General features: G+C 42.6%; 3 non-coding genes and 1 pseudogene across 3 annotated transcripts; 2 read left to right on the top strand and 2 right to left on the bottom strand.

The window, feature by feature from the left end:
- Positions 1-7930: 7930 nt before the first annotated feature.
- TRNAS-GGA (transfer RNA serine (anticodon GGA)) lies at positions 7931-8017 on the top strand. The gene has a single exon. It is a non-coding gene; the product is annotated as a tRNA-Ser (tRNA).
- Positions 8018-11528: 3511 nt separating this feature from the next.
- TRNAD-GUC (transfer RNA aspartic acid (anticodon GUC)) lies at positions 11529-11602 on the top strand. Its single transcript has one exon. It is a non-coding gene; the product is annotated as a tRNA-Asp (tRNA).
- Positions 11603-12240: 638 nt separating this feature from the next.
- On the bottom strand, positions 12241-12312 carry TRNAN-GUU (transfer RNA asparagine (anticodon GUU)). The gene has a single exon. It is a non-coding gene; the product is annotated as a tRNA-Asn (tRNA).
- Positions 12313-18832: 6520 nt separating this feature from the next.
- Positions 18833-21719, bottom strand: LOC136458223 (disease resistance protein Pik-2-like; annotated as a pseudogene).
- Between the last annotated feature and the right edge of the window lie 1648 nt (positions 21720-23367).

Here is a 23367-nt window from a genome sequence, read left to right on the forward strand (position 1 = left end):
GCGTGCTTGGCCCAGACGTTAATCTGGCAATAAGACGCAGTATGCTTTTCTCAAATGGTTTGGAGTAAGAGTGTATGGAAAGGCGCGGAGTTCGGAGTGGAATCAGCTACCTCAGTGCTTGCCTACATCTCATGTGAAAAAGAAACTCGCTAACGCTCGGGCTTCAACTCCAAACTTGTAGCACTGGTCAACGTACTATTCCTCTTGGCTCTACTACTCTCAAAGAGCATTCAACAAAGAAGATAGCTCTCTAGATCCTATATAGCTAGCTACTCAAGATATAAGTGAATTGTCTGTGCCGAACTTGCATAAGTAGAGCTGGGTCAGTTCAGGAATTTGCTTACGTTGTAGACTAGTGACTCGTTACCGTCAAGATGGTAAAGGCTGTCTTTTCTCACTTCAAACCAGGGGCATAGTTTCTTCTTTAGGTAAGGCTCCTCTCTGGAAGAAAATTTCATTGGCTCACTAGATATCGAGGCTGGTCAAGGTTCACCCAAACACGCAAATCGTAAACATAAAAATCCCTCGAATAAGAAATTTCAGAAATGTGATAGATCGGGCACTTTCTTCGTCAACATGGGAATCCGAAACAAAGACTAGCCTCTTCAACAAGGGAAGGCTATCTGCCTACATCCGCTTACATGGGACTACCTCCTTCCAAACAAACACTCTAATCATCGGCTCAAAATCGATCTATAGGCATAGGAGAATGAATCGGATAGGGCTACTACTTATTTTTAGGAGACTTACTTACGCGGTACACTTCCTTCCGTTCTCTTTCATCGGCGTTCTGGCTATCAAGTCAAAGGGTCTTTCGTGAGAAAAAAAGCTGCCAGATGGAGGCAGGCTTCTGAGAAATAGAAAGTCTCTTTTCGCTACTCCTTACTAATAAAAAAGTTAAGATCCTTACGCGTACTCTATTCGGGAAGAATGATCTTCGGTAAAAAGAGAAAGAAGTCTTCAATTAAGTTGTATTAATCCCAGCTTACTCTGGCATTGAATGGTTCCCCTAACCCTTCTTTATCTGACAGTATGAAAATCCCCTACATTAAGCATTTGGTTTTTATGTATCCCAGCTCTTGCCAGAATCTCCTTTGTTTTTCTTAACACTGTTGGCCCTCCTGTCAAACACCATTTCTCCCACTAGAGAAACTGAAAACTCCCCGACCCAAGAATCTAATAGAGTCACCTGAGACTCATCAACCGAAGAAGCAAAGGTGGTGACAGTGAAATAGGATCAGTCGAGCATATTCTAACCTCGGATTCTGAGTACGAAAGAAAGGGATTAAGGTGTATCCCGCCAAAACAAAAGACATACTGGGGATGCCATTTCCTACTAATATCAAGGAATTAAGAGGCTACCCTCATTCAGCTTTCGCAGGCCCGGGCACTTTGGAGTTTTGCTTGGCTTTTCTAGTGCTTCAAAAAGCAAATCTGGTTCGTGTGGGGCTAATGGTACAGTGATGCAAAATGTCAAGGGCGCGCAGCGTGGGCATATTCTGAGGCAGTGAATGAGTCCGTTCAAGACTTCGATCCTATGCTTTCCTAATCTAGCGACTTTTAGATTATTCTTATTCCCGGTTGTGTGAAAAAAGGTGTCCTTACTCATCTTAAACAAAAGGCTTAGCGCCCTCAACTTACCAATTTCACTATAGGCTGGCTCTTGGTGGAAAGGTTCAATTTCTAATTCTTTTCTTGGAGCTACAGATGTAAAGAAGAATTGAATGCCGGCTACTGCTTGATCTTATCCCTAGTCTCTAGGCTGGCTGGCCATAAACAACCAACTACTGCATAAAGAACAGAAGGATAGGGCTAAAACGTGGCTAGAAATGCGGAAAGCAATCAATTGAATCCAACGTGAGTCAACAGTGGGGTCTATTAGTGCGTTACCGAGGGTGGTATCAAAGGCATAAAAGGGTTCGAAAGTCATAAGCCACGGCGACGCATCCATTTTCTTGCTAGATGCTGACCAATTGGTCATGAACATCATAAGGCGTTGCTCTTCGTGAATCCCTGTCGTAGTATCAGCTACCCCTACTCGCTTAAAGCCCTTTACCAAAGAACTTCCACAATGGTTTCCCTTTGACATCTTGTAAGTCACAGCCTCCTTACCCAGCGAGTGAATGAACGAGCCAATAAACTGGTGATCGGTCCATTTACTATTTATTATAGTCTATGACGGAAGATCGTCTCTTTGCACATGAGATGCGTACTTTGTGGTTGGCCAGGATAAGCAAAGCCTACATCATCTAGGATTGCCATTGAAAATAAACCTTTCTATTCGGTCATCAACAGCTCGGGTCCATTTAGGCCCTGTTTGGTTGAGCTGTGGCTGTGGGAAAAAGCTGCTGTGGGCTGTGAGCTGTGGAAAAGCTGCTGTGGGCTGTGAGCTGTAGAAAAGCTGAAAGTTGTTTGGTTAAACAAGTATAAAATATACCTTTTATCATTATCTCTCTTGAAACAACTATGGAAGAGCTTTTTATTCCACCAATTTCGAAAAGCATAAAGCCAAAAGCCAAAAGCAGGGTCAAACCAGCTTTCAAAAATGAACTACGGAAAAGCAGCTGCTTCTGAAAAAACACCCTCCAAAAGCAGCCCCTTTGGTTGGGCTTTTGGCTTTTGGGGCCAAAAGCCAAAGCCAAAAGCCCAACCAAACAGGGCCTTAGCTTCAGTGACCAGATAGATCCATCATCTTCAAGGAGGAGGAAACATAAGTCCAATACGCGTTATGGAAGACTAGGGATTGCTAATCCGCCCACGTGGGAAGCCTTCTCCCTCTCAGGCTCAAGAGTCAAGATAGCCCTCCCTAAACAAGAAGCAGCTTATTCTTTCTACTATGTCGGATAAAGCAAACCAAAACGCGCAATGGCTTTCACGCTAGTTGCTCCATCCGTTGCTTGTTTCGTTTTGATGCATAAATCAACCTCTCGTTTAGGCAGTAATCCTAGTAGAGTCTCATGGAAGACGTCGGTAAATTCTGACACCACTGGAATAGATGATATGTTCTTGACCTCCGATTTCGTCTGCATGGGTGATACAAGGTAGGCGGTACAACCTGACTCGATTAGATGCTGTGCCTGTAAAGCTGAGATTGTCGTGATTCGATCACCAACTTGTCTGAATTGCAATGAAAATGGCTTAGTCCAGATCTAAATGGCTTCCTTTGGATCGACATTAACTTAGGCGTAGAAAGAGGTAAAAGCACGGGCATGGAAAAGGGATTATATGGCAAGCTGGGCTGGATGAAAGAAGCAACTACGCCTATGTTGGAGCCATTCCATTTGAATTGGCACTTTCTCCATCATGACTCATGGGAAGAGACATTGGCAATAATTCACCTTGGACAATTTATTTGTGAAAATTTATGTCTATTTAAATCACACATAAAAAAATCTGGTCAAATTTTCATTGTTAATATGGACTCCTTTGTTCTAAGAGCAGCTAAGCCTTATTTGGCCACTATAGGAGCAACTGTTCATGGTCATTATAGAAAAATCCTTTACAAAGGAGATAGGTTAGTTACGTTTATATATGAAAAATCGAGATCCAGTGATATAACGCAAGGTCTTCCAAAAGTAGAACAAATCTTCGAAGCGCGTTCAATTGATTCACTATCGCCGAATCTCGAAAGGAGAATTGAGGATTGGAATGAACGTATACCAAGAATTCTTGGGGTTCCCTGGGGATTCTTGATCGGAGCTGAGCTAACCATAGCCCAAAGTCGTATCTCTTTGGTTAATAAGATCCAAAAGGTTTATCGATCCCAAGGGGTACAGATCCATAATAGACATATAGAGATTATTATACGCCAAGTAACATCAAAAGTAAGGGTTTCCGAAGATGGAATGTCTAATGTTTTTTTACCTGGGGAATTAATAGGACTATTGCGAGCGAAACGAGCAGGGCGGGCTTTAGATGAATCGATCTATTATCGGGCAATCTTATTGGGAATAACAAGGGCTTCTCTGAATACCCAAAGTTTCATATCTGAGGCAAGTTTTCAAGAAACTGCTCGAGTTTTAGCAAAAGCTACCCTACGAGGTCGTATTGATTGGTTGAAAGGCCTGAAAGAAAACGTAGTTCTGGGGGGATTATACCTGTTGGTATCGGATTCCAAAAATTTGTGCATCGTTCCCCACAAGACAAGAACCTTTATTTCAAAATTCAAAAAAAATCTATTCGCGTCGGAAATGAGAGATATTTTGTTTCTCCATACAGAATTAGTTTCTTCTGATTCTGACATAACAAACAATTTCTATGAAACATCAGAGACCCCGTTTACCCCTATTTATATGATTTAAGTATACATAAAGCAATTTTTTTACTTTAATTTAAACTATACTTTTGACCTTAGAATGCTAACAGGTCTGATTTTCTATTTTGTATTTGAATTTGAATTGTATTTTAATAAGTAAAAGAAGTCAGTTAATTCATTAAGGCTATGTTTATACCGTGTATCAATGGTCAATTATGAGTAGAAGGTTCCATCGGAACAATGATTATTTATTTCAAGCTATTTCGGCTCTTTCTTAATCTTCAAAAAGAAATTAATTCCGTAATGGTAAGACGAAAAAAGAAAAAATAAAAAGAAGTGTGAAAAAAATGACAAGAAGATATTGGAACATCAATTTGAAAGAGATGATAGAAGCGGGAGTTCATTTTGGTCATGGTATTAAGAAATGGAATCCCAAAATGGCCCCTTACATCTCGGCAAAGCGTAAAGGTACTCATATTACAAATTTTGCTAGAACAGCTCGTTTTTTATTAGAAGCTTGTGATTTAGTTTTTGATGCAGCAAGTCAGGGAAAAAGCTTCTTAATTGTTGGTACCAAAAAAAGAGCAGCGGATTTAGTAGCATCAGCTGCAATAAGGTCTCGTTGTCATTATGTTAATAAAAAGTGGTTCAGCGGTATGTTAACGAATTGGTCGATTACCAAAACTAGACTTTCTCAATTTAGAGACTTAAGAGCAGAAGAAAAAATGGGAAAATTCCACCATCTCCCAAAAAGAGATGCGGCAATCTTAAAGAGAAAATTATCTACCTTGCAAAGATATCTCGGCGGGATCAAATATATGACGAGGTTGCCTGACATTGTGATCGTCCTTGATCAGCAAAAAGAGTATATAGCTCTTCGGGAATGTGCCATTTTGGGGATTCCTACTATTTCTTTAGTCGATACAAATTGTGACCCAGATCTTGCGAATATATTGATTCCTGCCAATGATGACACTATGACTTCAATTCGATTAATTCTTAACAAATTAGTATTTGCAATTTCTAAGGGCCGTTCTCTCTATATAAGAAATCGTTGATTAAGAAGAATAGTTAATTCTTGAGCAACTGCGTAGATTTATAGGATTAATTACTATTATTTTTGTTTTGCATAGATAAAAGAAGGGGAATATTGATATATATTAGAGGGTATTGATATATATTATGATCTGATGTGATTTCTTGGTATATTAAATATAAGATTAATACTTCAAGTTGCTGAGTTGAGAAAGAGATGCTTGAATCAAAAGAATTCCTTTTTTGAAGTTCAATTTTTATCAGAGGACAATATGAATATTACACCATGTTCCATTAAAACACTCAAGGGGTTATATGATATATCGGGTGTAGAAGTAGGCCAACACTTCTATTGGCAAATAGGAGGTTTCCAAATTCATGCCCAAGTACTCATCACTTCTTGGGTCGTAATTACTATTTTGCTAGGTTCAGTTATCATAGCTGTTCAGAATCCACAAACCATCCCGACCGATGGTCAGAATTTCTTTGAATATGTCCTTGAGTTTATTCGAGACTTGAGCAAAACTCAGATTGGAGAAGAATATGGTCCCTGGGTTCCCTTTATTGGAACTATGTTCCTTTTTATTTTTGTTTCGAATTGGTCAGGTGCTCTTTTACCTTGGAAAATTATAGAGTTACCCCATGGGAGACACTCAAGGAATACGAAGAAAGCTGTACCCGGATAGTTCACATAGGCCTGGCTTGGTTGTAAGAGGAGCTCCTGAATGTTTGGAGAGTTGTTCACCCACCACGGCACCATGACTTATCAGAAGTAGCATGTATTGGGATTGGGGGAGATGAATCCCGGGCCTGGCCAGAGAACATTAGTAAGTCTGCGGATCACTCTTTTTCTATGCTTTTTCAAGAAATCAGTTTTCCCCCATTCCTTTAGTAAGAAGCAAGCCCCTATACCTTGAGGAGATATCATAAAGCTACATCACAATCAAATTGAGGGTGATCTCTCCACAATGCTGCCCAACACTCTGAACAACGTCCTGTACTCAAATAGGAAAATGCAAACTATCATGTTCCAGAGCTTTAGCCACAGTAATCTCCTGTTCATAGCAAGCTGCAAACAAAGTTGGATATAGGTGTGCCAGTGTACAGTCACATAAACATCTATCATTCCATAAAAATATATCCAAACATTTCCAACGAAGTATTTACAGCCTAACTCAATGTTGTGTTTCTTAGAGACAACACCATTTTATAATGGTGAATACATCTTTTTTTCTTTTATACATTTTTCTTATTATTTGCTTCCAAAGACCTGTGATAGTGGGGTCCTTGAAATGAAAGCACCACTTAGCAATCAATGCCCTGTTCATTTCTAAGAGATTCTGTATACCCAAAACACCATCAAACTTTTTTCTACTTACAGAGGAACATGAATATCTCTTTTTCTATATGAACCATGCCAGAGAAATGTCCTAGCGAGTTTCGATCTTCAATTGGAGTTCTTTGGACAGCCGGCTATAAAATAAGTTTATGAAGATGAGGTCTATTTCAAGTAACCTGTAAGGGAAAATATTTACACTTAAAGTTTTAAAACGGCATTGAAGGCAAATGGCTTCCAAGCTAGTGACTCGTATGGATCATTTAGCTCGGCTGTCTCCTTTTGAGGGCCAAGAAGACTACTTGGTGAGGAAGGAATTTTCTAGAAACTCAGACTTTGAATGGATCGTGCGGACTATAACTCAGACACTGACTTTCTGGAGGTAGCTAAACTCACCATGGAATAAGGTTATTCATCTTATAGAGACATTCCTACATCAAAGATGAGGGGAGGGGCTAAAACGTTCTTAATCCACTCCCCGAACAAAATAAAAGGCTCCGTCCCTCAAGTTTGAGCCTAGCGCAAAAGCCGATTCCAAATTTTATATTTCCTGGCAAGTCTATGAGAGTCCTATTATGGATCCTCTGATCTTTAGCTTGAATGGTCATGTTTTTACATAATTAGGTCTTTCTTCTGAGCTCTTCTATTACGGTACGGAAAAATCAAACCTATCACTCTCTAAGAATGGGTCAAAAGAATTCAAGCTAGGGGAGCCTCTCTAACTACCTATACTACGCCCCCATTGATTGGAAACCCTCGGGGAAAATGATCCCATAAACAATGGAATTATACAGTACGAAATAGCAAAAAAACAGACTAATTTGATTCTAAAAAATAGATAATAGATATGGGCTTTCTGCTCAAATTGTCCCGACAAGGAGAGATATGAAATATTTGAATCAGATTGGATTTCGTAGTATACCAATGAGCCAAACTATTACTATTTCATCTAACTTGAATAACCAAGGACTGAATTTGACTATGGATTCTGATAACTCGAGAAGTTTTGATTTAGTTATGATCCAAAGAGAAAAAAAGAAAGGTTTAACAAGCCATGAGAAAATAGAGTAAAGTAACCATACGTTCTGTTTGCAGAACGTGTATACGCCATACAATCGAAATAGAAACATGGGACGATTCTAGAATTTGGAATAGATCCATGGGGATGAGAGAAGTTGTTGAGAAATATGAAATTGGAAAGGAAGTCGAACTCCCTATGGAACCTGTGATCGGTTGTACCTGTACTTGCAGGGATACGAAAACTCGCTATTCACTCAGTTTCTGGTCAATAATAAGATTATGTAGGAGAGATGGCCGAGTGGTTCAAGGCGTAGCATTGGAACTGCTATGTAGGCTTTTGTTTACCGAGGGTTCGAATCCCTCTCTTTCCGTTTCTATTAATTGACCAACGTTACCGACCACAATGTATCAAATCAAATAGATTTCCGCAATAATACCTACAGCTTCCCCCAATTCGACCGGATCCCCATGAGTGGGACTCCGCCCATAACATAATTGACAGATCCAAGATGTGCTCCGGCAAGTAAAGGGGGTTCTAATATAATATATATTGGTTGTGCTCGAAATGGTTGTGCTCGAAAGGCAGTTATGAATCGATTGACTAATCCGATTCCAATATCTTGATTTTGAGAAGCAATGCATCGTGAACCAATATATATATCGTCTGCTAATACACGACCAATTATTGTTTGGACAAAAAGTTTTTCTGTCATCCCATTTTGAGGACTCACAGAAATACCTTGGATAGTACCACAATCTCTTCTACGCACAATAATATGTTGAACTACTTCAACAAGTCTACGTGTAAGATAGCCAGCATCCGCTGTTCGTACAACAGTATCTACAACCCCTTTTCGGGCTCCGTAGCAGGAAATTCTATATTCTGTCAAAGAAAGTCCCTCGCGTAAATTGCTTTGAATAGGTAAATCAATCATTTGTCCTTGAGGATCCGCCATTAACCCTCTCATACCTACTAATTGGTGTACCTGAGATGCATTTCCTCTGGCTCCTGAAAAAGACATTAGATAGACTGGATTAGAAGGATCCGTTATTCAAAAATTTGAATTCATTTCTTGTTTCAAATATTCACTTGTAGCATACCATATCTCAACGGATTGGCGTAATTTTTCTACCGCGTAGATCCATAATAATAGTGTTTCTCCAAAAGAAAACTATGTTGTTCCGCTCGATTCCTAAAGAAATCGATGTAGTAGTGGCTTGATGGAAGCCCAGAGTCTTTATTTGATCCAGTATATAGGATGTATATCCCATTCCAAAATGATCTATTAATCTGCTAATAAGCCGTTTCATAGCAGTTCCGTCTATCTCTTTATTATGAAAGACCAGGTTGGCCCGTTCTGCCATACATAAGTACCCCCTTTTTTGGCTGAGTAGGATTCGACAATGGGCCTGAGTCAGTAATTCGAAAACTTAATTTACTCCCTTTCCTCAATCTCAATCTAGATTTGCGCGGCAAAAAAGATGGTACTAGCGAAATCGGAATGCCCCCCGAAAGGGGCATCGCCGAATTTCACTTCCTTGTTTAGATAGTGTATGAATAGGCCCGACTAAATCCTTGTATGGCTTCCTCTATTTCTCTATAAAAAGAAATATGACCAAGAGTGGTTCGAATGTATATAGAACGTATTTTTTTTTCTATTTCCCACTACTAGATAGTGGGCATAAATCTCATGATAAGTCCCAAAAGATTCATATTGAACTTCAATCGGAACTTCTCTTGACCCAACGATGCGTTGATCTAGTTTCCACCGGAGCCACAAGGGACTGTTTAAACCGATTCGTTTCTGTCTATAAGCTCCCAGTGCATCATAGGAACTAGAAAAATGGGGTTCTTTATCTTTCGTATACTTATAATAATTGTTATTATTTTAATTTATTTTTTTATTTGGAGAGTTGCCGCAACTATTATATCTATTTGCACAAATACCTCGATGGTTTCCAATCGTTAATACATAAAGTCCGATAAGCATGTCTTGGGTTGGCACGCAAATAGGATCTCCAATAGCGGGAGACAGGAGTATGAGAAAACATAAGTAAACGGGCTTCCGCTTGAGCTTCCAAGGATAAAGGTAGGTGAACAGCCATTTGATCCCCATCAAAGTCTGCATTGAAACCCTTACACACTAATGGATGTAAACAAATAGTACGTCCCTCTACTAAAGTGGGTTGGAAGGCCTATATGCCTAATCTATGCAGGGTAGGTGCTCTATTCAACAGGATGTCCCTGCATAACTTCTTGAAGTATTTCCCATACAATGGGTTCCTTTTCCCAAATTTTCCTTTTAGCAATCCTAACATTAGAAGTAGCACATTTCGTGATTAAATCGCGAATTACAAATAGCTGAAAAAGCTTTATTGCTATCTCTAGAGGTAATCCACATTGATGTAATGAAAGCGAAGGACCCACAACAATGATAGAACGCCCCGAGTAATCGACCCGTTTCCCAAGCAGAGTCTCACAAAACCTCCCCTCTATACCCTCAATTACATCTGAAAGTGATTTGTATACTTTATTGTGACCATCCCTCGTCGGTTGCCCGTGGGACCCACTATCAAGAAGTGTATCCACGGCTTCTTGTACCAATTTTTCCTGGCACATTACTAAATCTGCTGGTGCTAATTCACTTCTTTTTAATAGATAGGCAAGGTTGTTCTTCCGACGGATAACTCTCTTATAAAGTTCATTAATATCCGAAGTCACTACTTTATCCCTAGACCTATAAACAATGGGTCTCAATTCGGGAGGAAGAACCAGTAAATTGTACATACGAATGTCAATCTTCATTTTTGTATATTAATACACTGGTAGGGGGCGATCAGGCAAATCCCAAAGCTGACCCCCGAACTGCTGCTGGACTGCTCTACTGATCTTCTCTCTCTTCAGACTCACTGAACCTTCTCAAAGACTCCTTTTGCACTGAGAACACAATTCCTCCTTCTCACAAGAAGGCAAACCTTGTACGTTGATCGAATCTTCTTTCGCATCTAGAAGAGAGGCTGTGGGCTATCTGAGAGAGTGGTTCGGGTGACTAGCGGAGTCATTGATTAAGCAGGTCAGATGGGCTTAGTAGGGCTCAAACCTACAATATCACCGTTATGAGCGGTACGTTTCAACCAATTAAACTATAAGCCCAATTGGATCTCTACATGTCGGGAAGAGCGGACAGAAAGAGGAGACCCTTTGCTCTATCTCCTTCTTCCTCTTCCCGAGGCCCCGGAGTAACTGAAAGGAAAGCCCTATTAAAGAAGCTAAGTGACTTTCGTCACTCAAGTAGTGAGTTTGAGAGTGGCCATTAGGGCGACCACTTGTACTTCTAGGCCTTGGCGAACTATAGTCTTGTTACGCAACACAGCTTCACTCGATTCAGTAAATCAATAGTTCAAACCAGCCCACTAATAGCTTAGATAGTGGCCCTTCCACTTTGGTATAGTTGACCCTACCTATTGACTCAAGGTAAGACCTCTGACTCAAGGTTCATAGGAAGGGGGAACCCAGACGTAGTGGGATGTAGGCTTCAGTTGTTTTGGTACTTTTGCACTACCTATGTCTTATTATTTATTTTGTAACTGACTTTTCACCGGCAGGTCAGTAGGCCTTTTAGAAGGCGAACAAACGAAACCACGGGCGCTAGCGCTATCTTGTTTGCTCTTGTCAACTGAAGTCGCGCGTAGCGCCAACTAACTGATAGCTGATAGAGCACGGAGCCCCGAGTCTAAGCGAGCAGAGCCATTTCTTTCTACTGTCGTCAAAAGAAAAAAAGTACTAAAGGCGAAGGGCATTATGTTGTACAACTACTTTGGTTTTGGTATAGTTACAAAGGTAACCGGTAGGTGACTATTGAATCGATAGTAGTTACGAAAGGGGAAATAGCTCAGTTGGTTAGAGTGCTGGTCTGTCACGCCATAAGTCATGGGTTTGAACCCCGTTTTCCCCGCACAATCTTCCTCTTCCTGCCCAACTCATTTTGTCTTCACTAGAAGCTGCTGATCCCAGCGTAGCATTCAAGACAATTGTTCCTTCTTTGGTCTCCCTCCACCCCCTTCGTTTGTTGTGGGTCGCGTCTCACCGCAGGCACTTAATGAATGAGTGAAGATCTTCCTTCCCCCCTTGTGTCTTACCAAGGACTGAGTTCCCACTTGTGGCGAAAAAAAGTATACCATCCCACCCGGCCTCCCCCCGGGGGGTTAAGGTTCCTCTCAGAGACTGCCAGTCTATAAGAAGCTGGTAGAGCTTTAGCAATTGGACCACATCCATCCATCCTCCTGCCTAAACAGTGACGCCTTTTCTTGTTCGTTCTTCGAATTACGCTAGTGGAGACTAATTCCTTCCGGCTAATGAAGATACTACCCCAGTCTTCCCATTCATTCCCAGTGGATCCTTCTTATCCCTTTTCATTGAACGAACCAAGTTCACCTATACGAGAGTGAGGAATAGAAATCCTACAATCAACTTCCCACTTTTGATGTCCTGTTTGACGATTCTGCTGCGTCTTTAGAAAAGAAAAAGGAGAAGGACAGGGGTCACTAGTCAGAAAAGCTATAACTATCAATTCGAATTCAGAATGAATCAAATCTCCCCAAGTAGGATTCGAACCTACGACCAGTCAGTTAACAGCCGACCGCTCTACCACTGAGCTACTGAGGAAGAACGGACTTAAGGAAGCTGACTCTCGTTCTTTGGACCAACCAACCGAAAAGAAAAAAAGTTCGTCACTTTTTCTCTTTCACATACACCGGGAGAAAGGGTGATGATAGCAATCCCCTTTGCCTCCCCAGCCGGGGAGCCCCCAGGACAGGACAAGGGGGGCGGTGGTCAACCATCAACTCTCGATATGCATATTGATCAATTGATCTCTGTGTCCTGCTAGTTTGCTAAGTAGACTCACTCTACCGAGGGGCAACTAAGGTTGGTTCCTGCCAATTCCCTTGCTGATCAGCAAGGGAATTGGCAAGTATGAGAGAGGACTCTCTCTGTCTCTCTGAGTTTCAACTACTAAGTGTAGCTCTTAAGAAGTTCAGCTATTCTAAATGTAAATAGATTCCGATCAAGCAAGCAGGAGAAGGTGGTCCTTTCATCTCTCTGTCTGCTCCATGCTCTATAGCCTAAGGATCATGAGCAGGTTTAATGCTAGAAAAAGGAGATCTGCCTAATCATTTTGGTAGATGAAGTAGTGGGAGGTCACAAAGGAAGTAAGGGGGCGTGTTAAGTTGAGAATTTCGAACATTGTAGCATCCTTTTGACGGTTGGGCTTTGAGTTGAGTTCTTTTAAGAACTCTTAATATGAAAATACACATCATAAAATGACGCATCGAGCGAGACCATTCTGTTTCATTGTGAATGAAAGACGTTTTCGACCAACAACATCTACTCATATCTAGCTTCGTGTCATTTTTGAACACTGCGATCAGCAAGCAGCAAGCGGGGGAGAGTCAAGTCAAGTACAACACAGGACTGACGGGGTGGGGCGCGCCAAAGCAACCCGGGACCCCTCCGGGGTCACTACAAAAGCGCTGGCGCCTTCTTTTGAAGGTGAAAAACTACGCTTCAAATAAACCTAAGAAAAAGAAAAGGGTTGCGCTAATGGCAAGGAGCAAGAAAAGGGCAGCTAGCTCGAAATCAGATAAATCGAATACCTCCTTTCAGTTATGAGAGAGAACTCCAAGGCAGGATTCAGCCGCGTGGGGAATGAAACAACATTAATGGAATGAGTTGAGGCCTCCTGCTCTTTTTGAGAGTCAGGGGCAAGCCCGGCCTAGCGCTTTAAAAAGGGTTGTCTGCATTACTGGAAAAAAAGTAGTAAAATAAAAGTAGGGGCCACGTAGACTATTCTGAGGTGGTATGCTAAATCCATGATCAACTGATGTAGCTAGTGTGACTAAAGCTGCAGCTATTGGCTTAACAGGTTCTAAACTCTCCCACCCGATAAAGGAATTGAAAGACTACCCCGGGCCATGTAGACTATTCCCTTCCGCGGACATTCTTTTATAGTCTAGAAGGAAAGTAGCAAAGCCGAACACAAATACACATGCAAATTGCGTCGACTACCTCATCACTATCCAAAATGGGGGATACCGCTATTCATACATGGATGGACGAGGGACTCCGCTGACAACATCAGTAGATGACTTTTCTCTTTTCTCGCGGAATGCTATTAACGTTGGAAAAAACACAGCTCTCAAACTCACCCGGAGGGTGATAGGTAGAAGCATTAGTACCTAACGGAGCGGTATCTAACCAAAAAGGGAGGTGATGTTCTTTTTATAAACAGGATGGAGCATGGCTTCCTTTCTTCTTAGATACATTTCATTCATTCCATTTCTCTATAGTTTACACTATAACATCTTGCTAGTCCTGACAGATCTCGAAAAGGGTGGGGGCACTAGAACCAAATCTACATACACATCGAAACTTCCTATCTCAGCCAAGCTAGCACCTTCATCCCACCAATGCATTGTACGACTCTCCACCCTCCGCCTCGCCTTTTCCTCCCTCATGAAATCCAAATTTCCCGCAATGAAATTCGATTTCGTTCATGTCGGCAGTTGGCAAAACGGCCCTGAGATCCGGGACTGGTAAAACATGGGTGCCCCATTTTCTTTTCCGTGCTCCGCCTTAGTGCCCTTATGAAGGCGGCGGGGAGTCCTTAGCCTTTGAACCAAACTCTAGGGAACGCTCAATTGCCTGACGTCTCAACTTCAATGGTGAACTCAGTGACATACACTGAAATGGATTGCATCTATTGTTCCAAACAAGGCTGATATTAGTAGGGCAAGCCCTTCCATGCAATTTCTTGCTTCGCTCTACAGACGAAAGTGCCGGATAGTCAATGGTAACCAGAAGATCTATGGTTTTCGAGAGAAGGTAATTGGAAAAATGATTCATTCCTTTGCTTTCTTTCAGATATATATTCAATAAGATGATCTGACCTTACTTGAAAACTAGATTCATGAAGAAGCCCAAAAAGTGCCGGGCTTAGTGCAGCCCAGTTCCTAGCCAGTGTTCAGTTATTTTTTCAGAGCTGTCCTCCAGTGCGAGTTCCCTTTAAGCTACTCTCTATTTGAAGCCAAAGTCACTATTTTTATCTTTCCTGTTATTTCGTACCTAGTAGTATATATATATATATGGAGAATACCAAAAAGCTATCAATTACGCATAGGAGTTGTATAAAAAAGGGCCCTGACTTGTTGAAGTGCTTATTTTTTAGAGAGATTTACTTTTCTTTCAAAAGGATACATCAACCTGTAGTGAACCGGGCCACCGAGCTTGCTTTTACCGCTCTTACAGCTCTCCCTCTTCTTTTTTTTGGTAGTTTGGCCAGGAAAGAGAAAGAGGAATGTACCCATTTCTATTTATCCATTCTCATAGAAAGTACCCAAAATGTTTTTTAATGTATGGAGCAGGCGTATGAGTTGATATCTTCAAGAGTCAAATCCTTTTCTTGCCCACCCAGCCATAAAAAGAAAAAAATTGTTACGAGCGGTCTTCTCAATCTCCAAAATGGAATTGAAAAGCTCCAATTTCCATAATGGTAGCGGGGAAATATCTTCCTCTTCCTACCTGACTCATTTTGTCTTCACTGGAAGCTGCTGATCCCAGCGTAGCATTCAAGACAATTGTTCCTTCTTCGGTCTCCCTCCACCCCCTTCGTTTGTTGTGGGTCATGTCTCACCGCAGGCACTTAATGAATGAGTGAAGATCTTCCTTCCCCCCTTGTGTCTTACCAAGGACTGGGTGACCTCTCCACAGTGCTGCCCAACACTCTGAACAACGTCCTGTACTCAAATAGGAAAATGCAAACTATCATGTTCCAGAGCTTTAGCCACAGTAATCTCCTGTTCATAGCAAGCTGCAAACAAAGTTGGATATAGGTGTGCCAGTGTACAGTCACATAAACATCTATCATTCCATAAAAATATATCCAAACATTTCCAACGAAGTATTTACAGCCTAACTCTTTGATTCACCCCCCAAACCCCCCAATCAAGGGGGGCTTACCTCGATAGACTTCCCTTCCCGAAAGGAAAGTCTATCTGTCTCTCCGATAAGGTTCCCTCCCCAAGAGGAAACCTTGTCTCATTGTCAAGGGAATAAAACAATCGATAATAATATTCCGAAATAAACATATCATGATATCAGGACGGGCTGATATTACTTCAGGTTTAAAACAAGCTTGACCTGATGGTTCCCTTAAGCAAGGAAGGCATACGGCGCGGAGACGAAGGAGGAGGAGCGCGGCCGCAAGGAGGTGGTGGTGGTACTGGTGGGCCCACCGGGCAGCGGCAAGTCCTCGTTCGCCGAGGCCGTAGTTGGCGGCTCCACCGCCGGCCGCCACTGGGTTCGCTTCTGCCAGGTGGGTCCTCCGTCGCTCTTGGTCTCAATGAGTGCAAATGTGCTGACCATTGCTATTTGCTAGTTATCTATATGGTTCCAGCTATTATCGCTCCATCCTGATGCCCGACGTCATTGAGGTGATTGGAGTACAGGTCAGGGGGGAGCATCATCGCAGCGCATTTGCATATCGATGTCCACTCAGATATTGGATCAGGGCCTAGTTCCTCTCAAGGTAGCTACTGCAATCTTGATACACCTGTGATCAGCTTAGGGCCTGTTTAGATTCTAAAAAATTTTACGCAGTACCCGTTACATCGAATCTTGCGGCACATGCATAGAGTACTAAATGTAGACGAAAAAAAAACTAATTGTACGGTTGGGTGAGAAATCGCGGGACAAAACTTTTGAACCTAATTAGTCCATAATTAAACACTAATTACTAAATACAAACGAAAGTACTACAGTAGCCAAAATCTAAAAATTTTTGGATCTAAACGAGACCTTATTTACAAAGGAACTCTGTGTGTTCCGTTACTCCCTACTTTTGGTTATTAAATTTGCATATCGATGTCCACTCCCTTCACAAGGCGATGAATAGACGGAATGCTGTGTGGCTGCTTGCATTTGCATATATACTTACATCGGAGCCACAAGGAAAGTTCGTTGAAAGAACCTTACTAATAAGTTAACATACAATGGCCAATGGAGGCTTTTTTTTTTTGTTTAATAAGGAAGAGAGCGTCTGTATAGCTACTGAAAAGCTACTTCAGCACCTCCTTGGCATTGTTTGGCGCCCAAGAAACAGAAAGGTATGGTTTATCCTTCTATAGGCGTTCTTGTTCTAAACAGTCAACCCGATTTTTTTTATACGAGACGGTTAAAATAGGATGGTTGCAGCAATCATCTCTACCAAAAATCATCTAGAAATCAAGATCATTTTTACGGATATGAAACTTCTAACGTTTTGTCTCACCGCATATTGAAATTAAATTCATTTCTAGTGGTAATCGGTAACATGGTCTGTCTCAAAAAAGTCATTTTCGAAAAACTTAAAATCAGCCATAAAATGGAAAACACATTTCCTATCCTACAGGTAACTAAAAGTGAAGATGAACTAGCAGCAAGGAGAAGGTGCTCAGTCCTAAGGATGAGGATGAGTACTGATCGTTGGATTAAGATTAGTTGGATGATGTTTGTTGCCTGAAAAGAAAGCAAAAATCAGACGTATGTGATTTAGCAACTCTCCTATAGCATATGACGTCTTACGATGTCGACGATAGATCTTGCTACTTCCTTCTTCGTTCTTCGGATTTGAACGATTCCAATAGCTGTGTGGTTTCCAAACATTAATTAGGGGGCTCTCGATTTAATCTTAAATCAAGAGGCCTCTCCATTTAGATTTTACCAATGTCGATAGGCTATTATTCCTACAATTTACAGAGTACAACACCTAATCTTAACAACTTTTATTAAAGCAATGTTATTTGGAAAAAAATCGAAACTTGGCAATTTCGTCACTCATGATGTGAACGAATGCAACTAAGACTTTCTTGGCTTTCATATATATAATGTATTGTTGACTATATCGAAGTGAACACGTGCATCAACATTACTAGGTTTACTTTACTGTTTCGCCTTAAGCCTGTATTTTACTACTTGTGATAATGTTTACAGATGGAGAAGGATGAAGTTATCATGAGTTCCATCACTGTCATACACGCAATCTTAACTATTCAAGTTCGTACTTGCCTTTGTGCACGCGCAAATGCATTATAGGTTTGCTTACCTCAATGCATTCCCTCGGCAAGTCGGCATCTCTAGAAAACCGTATGTTTTGTTATCACAAGCTTAATAGTCATAGCTTCGCAAAAAAAAAAAAAAAATGATAATAACACTATAACAGTCGTAGAGATCGATTTCAGGTCAGGTTACGATAGGCAACTAATTGACCTCTTCAGTCCAGCAACTTGCATTGGGTCCGCGTTTGAATCTTGTTACCACAAGGACAAAACAAAACATACATCCGGACCAAGTCTGAAATATTTCAAAAATGACCATTTGTTACTGTACTTACCATCAAAAGTACGTAGCCGGTGGACTCGAACTGTGGGAAGAATCATTCAATGTGTACGTGTGTGCCCCATCAACCAACATGAATTACTAACAAGTGCGCAGTGACGTCCGAGTGATATTGGTTAGGATCCCTATATTGATTAATACAAGTTGTGAACATAACACGGTATGCCCTGTGAATCGCATTATATTTTGGGAGATAAGGCTCCGGATTAAAAGAGGCGAGCATGAATGGACGCCGCCTCTATTAATGGAGCGAGGCACCTAGGCAAAAGGTGTGTCTCTGTAATGCATTAACACTCATTTCTGCTAAAGCATTAAAAGAGACAGTTTTCATAAAAAAGTTCACCTCTATTAAAACATTAACAGAGGCGGTCCGATTAGGACATCCACCACTATTAATTTATTAATAGAGACGGTCATCTTAAACTATCTATGGTGTTAATCGGCTATTAAAAGATGTAATAATCATGTCCGCAGTGTTAATCAGCTGTTAGAAGAGGTGATCAGTTTAAGACGTCCGTATCTTCTACGAGTAATGATTAACAGAGGAACCCTCTCTGTAATAATGAGCCTCTATTAATGAGTGCCTATATAAGGACCTATAAAGGGTGCCAAACCAAAATTACTTTTCAAGTTAATTTTAAAATACAATTTTCAAGATTCTATTTTATCTTTTCTGTCCAACTAGGCGTGCAGTTTCGCAATGTTGTGAAAACCATTCAAGAACTGAGGGTCCCCAAAGCAAGAACAGTGGCAGAAAACATCAAACTTTTGAGAAATATAAATGAATTACACATCATTAAATAGAAAGTTTACAGCACGAGAAACTGAAACATTCTCAAGTCTCAACATTTCAGTAAACCGTGAATGTATCACATGTTGAAGTAAGTGCTTAGAGACTGAATGACACAATGAGCAGATGCCTTGCACTGTTTGTGGTAAGCCGTATAGGTGTGTACGTTACCTCTTCCTCAATCCTCACTGCATTAGTAGTTCTGTCCATCCACCTTTATAGTGATACATTGATGATCTAAAAGGAGCGCCTCAGCAGCCTTCCTCACTGCATCAACTGTCGCCATGGCGCCCGCATCATGCTTCTCAAACTCGAGGACCAAATGCTTCAGGCTCGACAGATGCTCTAAGCCAGACACGCCACTCATGTCATCAGCCTGGCCTTTCTCGAACCTCAGCTCAAGTGCTTGGATCTTTGGCAGTACAAGGGGCTCAAATGTCACTGATGGTGATGTGCACCGGATGCACAGTTGTTTAACAGTCTGGAGCCTATCAACGGGGAACATGATTTGCTTCTCATTTCCAGGCTTTTCAGTTGCATAGTAATACAGTTCCAGTTCCCTCAAGTTATCGTCCTTACTGAACTCTTCCACGACGTTGGCAGAGCTCTTCGTGATACCAGCGCATGACAATGACCGCATGGCTTTCATCTTATCCATCCCGCCAGGCAGCTTGGCATTCCCAGCAAGCAAATGCATTAGCTTTTCCAGCCTGACAATACTGGGAGGCAGCTCTTCCACCTTTGTTGACCTCACATCAAGTGTCTCCAAGCACCTTAGATCCCCAATTGCTGGTGGGAGTTCACTGGTATCAGTGCCTTTGAGGCTCAGGTACCTCAGCAGCACCAGCTTGCATAGGCCATCCAAGCACACAGGACCATTGCAGCCTTCGAGGTCCAGCACACGCACCACTTTCAGATCAGTCAGATGAGGGGTGGCACTGGCGTGACCAAAGACAGTGACTGAGCGAACATGAGTTAAGTCAGTAGACTCATTTCGAGCTGCAGGTTGATCTTCCTTGCTATTGTTCTTCAAATTCAGGGATAGCCGACGGACAGTTCTGTTGTTGTTTGGGACATGTTGAGCATCTGTCAGAGTGGCAAAGTTGTCTTCCATGGACTTGCAAACAATGAAATCATATATCACTGGGTGGACTCTGCAACGCCTTGGGATACTATCATGGTTCAGACCCAATGATTGTACCAAGTTTCTGCCAATTAGCTCATTCAAGTAACTGATTGCTGTCTCCTCTTTGCTTCCAGCGATGAATCCTTCGGCGATCCATCGCCTCACTAGGCGCTCTGTCTCAATCTCTGAATTCTCAGGAAATATGCTCAGATACAGCAAACATGACCTGAGATGTGGCTGTAGATCGTTGTAACTAAGATCGAGTATTTGCTTGAGCCCCATCTAACCCATCTGGATGTGAACTGCATAGCAAGTTCAATCCATGCTTTTCCCATTCATCTCTTGATTGCTTGTGTGCTAACTTGGCTGCTATGCTAACCACAGCAAGTGGCAGGCCAGCACACCTTCTCAGAACCTTTGTAAAAGCATCCTCCAGATGTTGTGGACAATCATTCCGGCTGCTGAAAGCTTTCTGCAGAAACAATTCCTTGGCTTCATTGTCAGTAAGGAGGCCGATCTTGTGGACAAATTTGCTAACCGGAATGATGATTGGTGGGCAACGCATCATTCCTTGTTGTGGTGATTATCCTACTACCAAGACTGTTGTCTGGAAAACAACACCATATTGCTCCCCATTGTTCACTACTCCATAGATCATCCATCGCAATGAGGTACCTGTAATAGTCCAATGCACAGATGAAGCAAAATATTACCAAATCAGCTTGTGATTCTGTAGTCTGGTTGCCAAAATTCAGCAGGTCATGCTAGGCATACTTCTTCTCCAGTACTTCTCTGACCCTGTGGATGAGTTGGCTAATGTCCTCGCCTCCTCGGTGCCGTTCGCCGAGTTTTGAGAGCATGTCCTTGACTGTCTTCACCATGTCCGCCTTCGGTCCGATGGAGACGAAAGCAGAGCACTGGAAGGTGTTGTCTGCTTGAAGACGCTGGTACACTGCATTGGCGAGCGTCGTCTTCCCTGAGCCGGCCATCCCGACAATGGAGACGATTTTCAGCTCATTAGTGCCGCCGGCGTCCATGACAGTCTTGGACACATCCTCGACTTTCCCATCCAAGCCGACGAGGCTGCCCGGGTCGACGAAGAGCGCAGAAAGCCTGGGATCATGGGGATGTTGCGAGGTGGTGCCAACCATCGCGCCGAGCCTGTAGCGATTCCGCTGCTCGCTAATCTCAAGAACGCGCTCCTTGAGGCCCTGGAGCTCGCTCGCGATGGTGTGGCGGGCGGGGAGCGCCGTTAACTTGTCCACACAGCGGCGAATCCAGGAACGAAACCCGGAAGTGGATTGGGCGCCGCCGTCGACGCGGATGCCGAAGAGGTCAACCCAGTCCTCGATGTCGTAGGCGACCTCGCGGACGAGGCCGATACATCCAGTGGTCTGGGAGTCGTGGTGGTCGAGGGATTCGCAGTGGTGGATGGCGGCGCGCATGCTTGACAGCTCCTCCTTGAGGAAGACGACATCTCCGCGGACGCCGGAGAGCAGCGCATACTCCTGCTCCAGCAGCTCGCCGAGCTTCCCCGGCAGCGCGTCCAACATGCCCGACAGCGCGCCCACCACGATGTCCATGTCGCCGGCCGGATCGGTCTGTTCCGGATCTCGATTTGCGCGTGTCGCCGCCGCGGCGAGGATGGGCGTGGACTTGCAGAGCACCCAAGTCTTCGCCGCCTGGTCCTGGGATAGTGTCGGGGTGGGGTGCGCGTAATATTTTCCAGTAGCTGCTTGGAAGCCACAGCTTGCTCTGTTTCTCCGAGTCCCTTTGCGTCCATCGAATTGAATTCATTCTAATAATTATAATTTAAATATAGATTAATTAAGTTAATATAGTTGTATATAAAATATATTTATTGTTAAGCCGGTAAGAGATATACTTATATGTTGCATTTTTATTGTAGAGAAATGAGTTGAGTGTGATAAAAGTTGCAGAGTATAATTATAGCATAATGATATATAGAATCCATTTTCATCTTCCACTCTATAAATTTGAGATAGGCTTATTTGTGAGTTTGAGAAAGTTATGGAATGTCCAATTCCAATCCAAATAGCCTAATCTTTTTTTTTAGGAAACCGGAGCTTCATTAATCATGATCAGGGTTAAAGCCTCGGTTGAAGATGTCCATAAGTCCAGGTGGGGTTATAGGCCACTCGACCACCTGATAATTACGGGACACCAGCCGAGCACCTGCATGAGCTAAATTATTACAAGTTCTACTAATGAAGCTTAAAATCATCAAAGCTCCCACTAAGATCTTCCATCTGTCCAATGAGAAGTGAAATCTCCGACTTCTGATGTGATCGATTGATCCACAAGTTGACAAGTACTTGACAATCGGTTTCCAACTGAACTCGCCGGATGGCCCGCTCTCGCGCGAACTGCAGTCCATCGCAACATGGCCGAGCTTCAGCAGCAAGCGCACTCATACATACCATTTAGCTGTGTCTCTACGGGGGTGTTTAGTTACCCCCAACTCCTGAATTTGGCACTATGCAAAAAGAAGATTTCTCGTCACATCAAACTTACGTTACATGCATGGAGTACTAAATGTTGACGAAATTAAAAACTAATTGCACAATTTGATTGTACTTTGCGAGACGAATGTTTTGAGCCTAATTAGCCAATGTTTGGACAATTGTTACCAAATAAAAACGAAACACTACAGTAAATTCGACGTCGTCGAATCTGGCGAACTAAACGTGGCCTGCATGTTCTCCCATCTGAATCTCGGAGGATCACACCTGATGACGCTGAGCGGTCACCCTCACAAAATGCTGCATCTACATTGCATTTGACTAAAGATGGCAACGGGCCTCGATACTCGATACCCGACGGGTATTTGATCCATTAGGGGACGGGATGGAATCATATCTTTACCCGCGGGCATCTAAATGGGCAAGAATCCATCCCCGACGGGTATAGCGGGTACGGGAACGTTCTCTGTTTACCCGTACCCGTTACCCATTGGGGAACCCGACTATTTGAGCTGTCATACGAGTATTAGGCTCAAAGAAGCTCAACATATGTATTTTGGCCCAAACCTGAACAATCATATATATAGTTTGTGTGTTCTAGGAACCCTAGTTCAATTTTTCCTCACCATCTCCGCCAGCAGCACAAACACGTCTGCCTCACGAGCGCTCGTGCCCCTCGCTTCCTTAGTTCGGTCTCTCTGCCACCTTTGCTCGTCCTCCTCGCAACCTCGCTCCTTCTCCTTGGCATCTCCGAGACTCCGACACTTATACCCAGGTGAAGAAGAAACGTCTCCGATTGCAAAGCTGCGACCCCAAGTGTCCTTGTTTATCGGGTATGCAGTACCCGTCGGGTATCTGTTACCCGACCGATGCCCGACGGGTACGGGGAT

The sequence above is a fragment of the Miscanthus floridulus genome, chromosome 6 (genome assembly GCF_019320115.1).
Source record: "Miscanthus floridulus cultivar M001 chromosome 6, ASM1932011v1, whole genome shotgun sequence".
Classification (NCBI taxonomy): Eukaryota; Viridiplantae; Streptophyta; class Magnoliopsida; order Poales; family Poaceae; genus Miscanthus; species Miscanthus floridulus.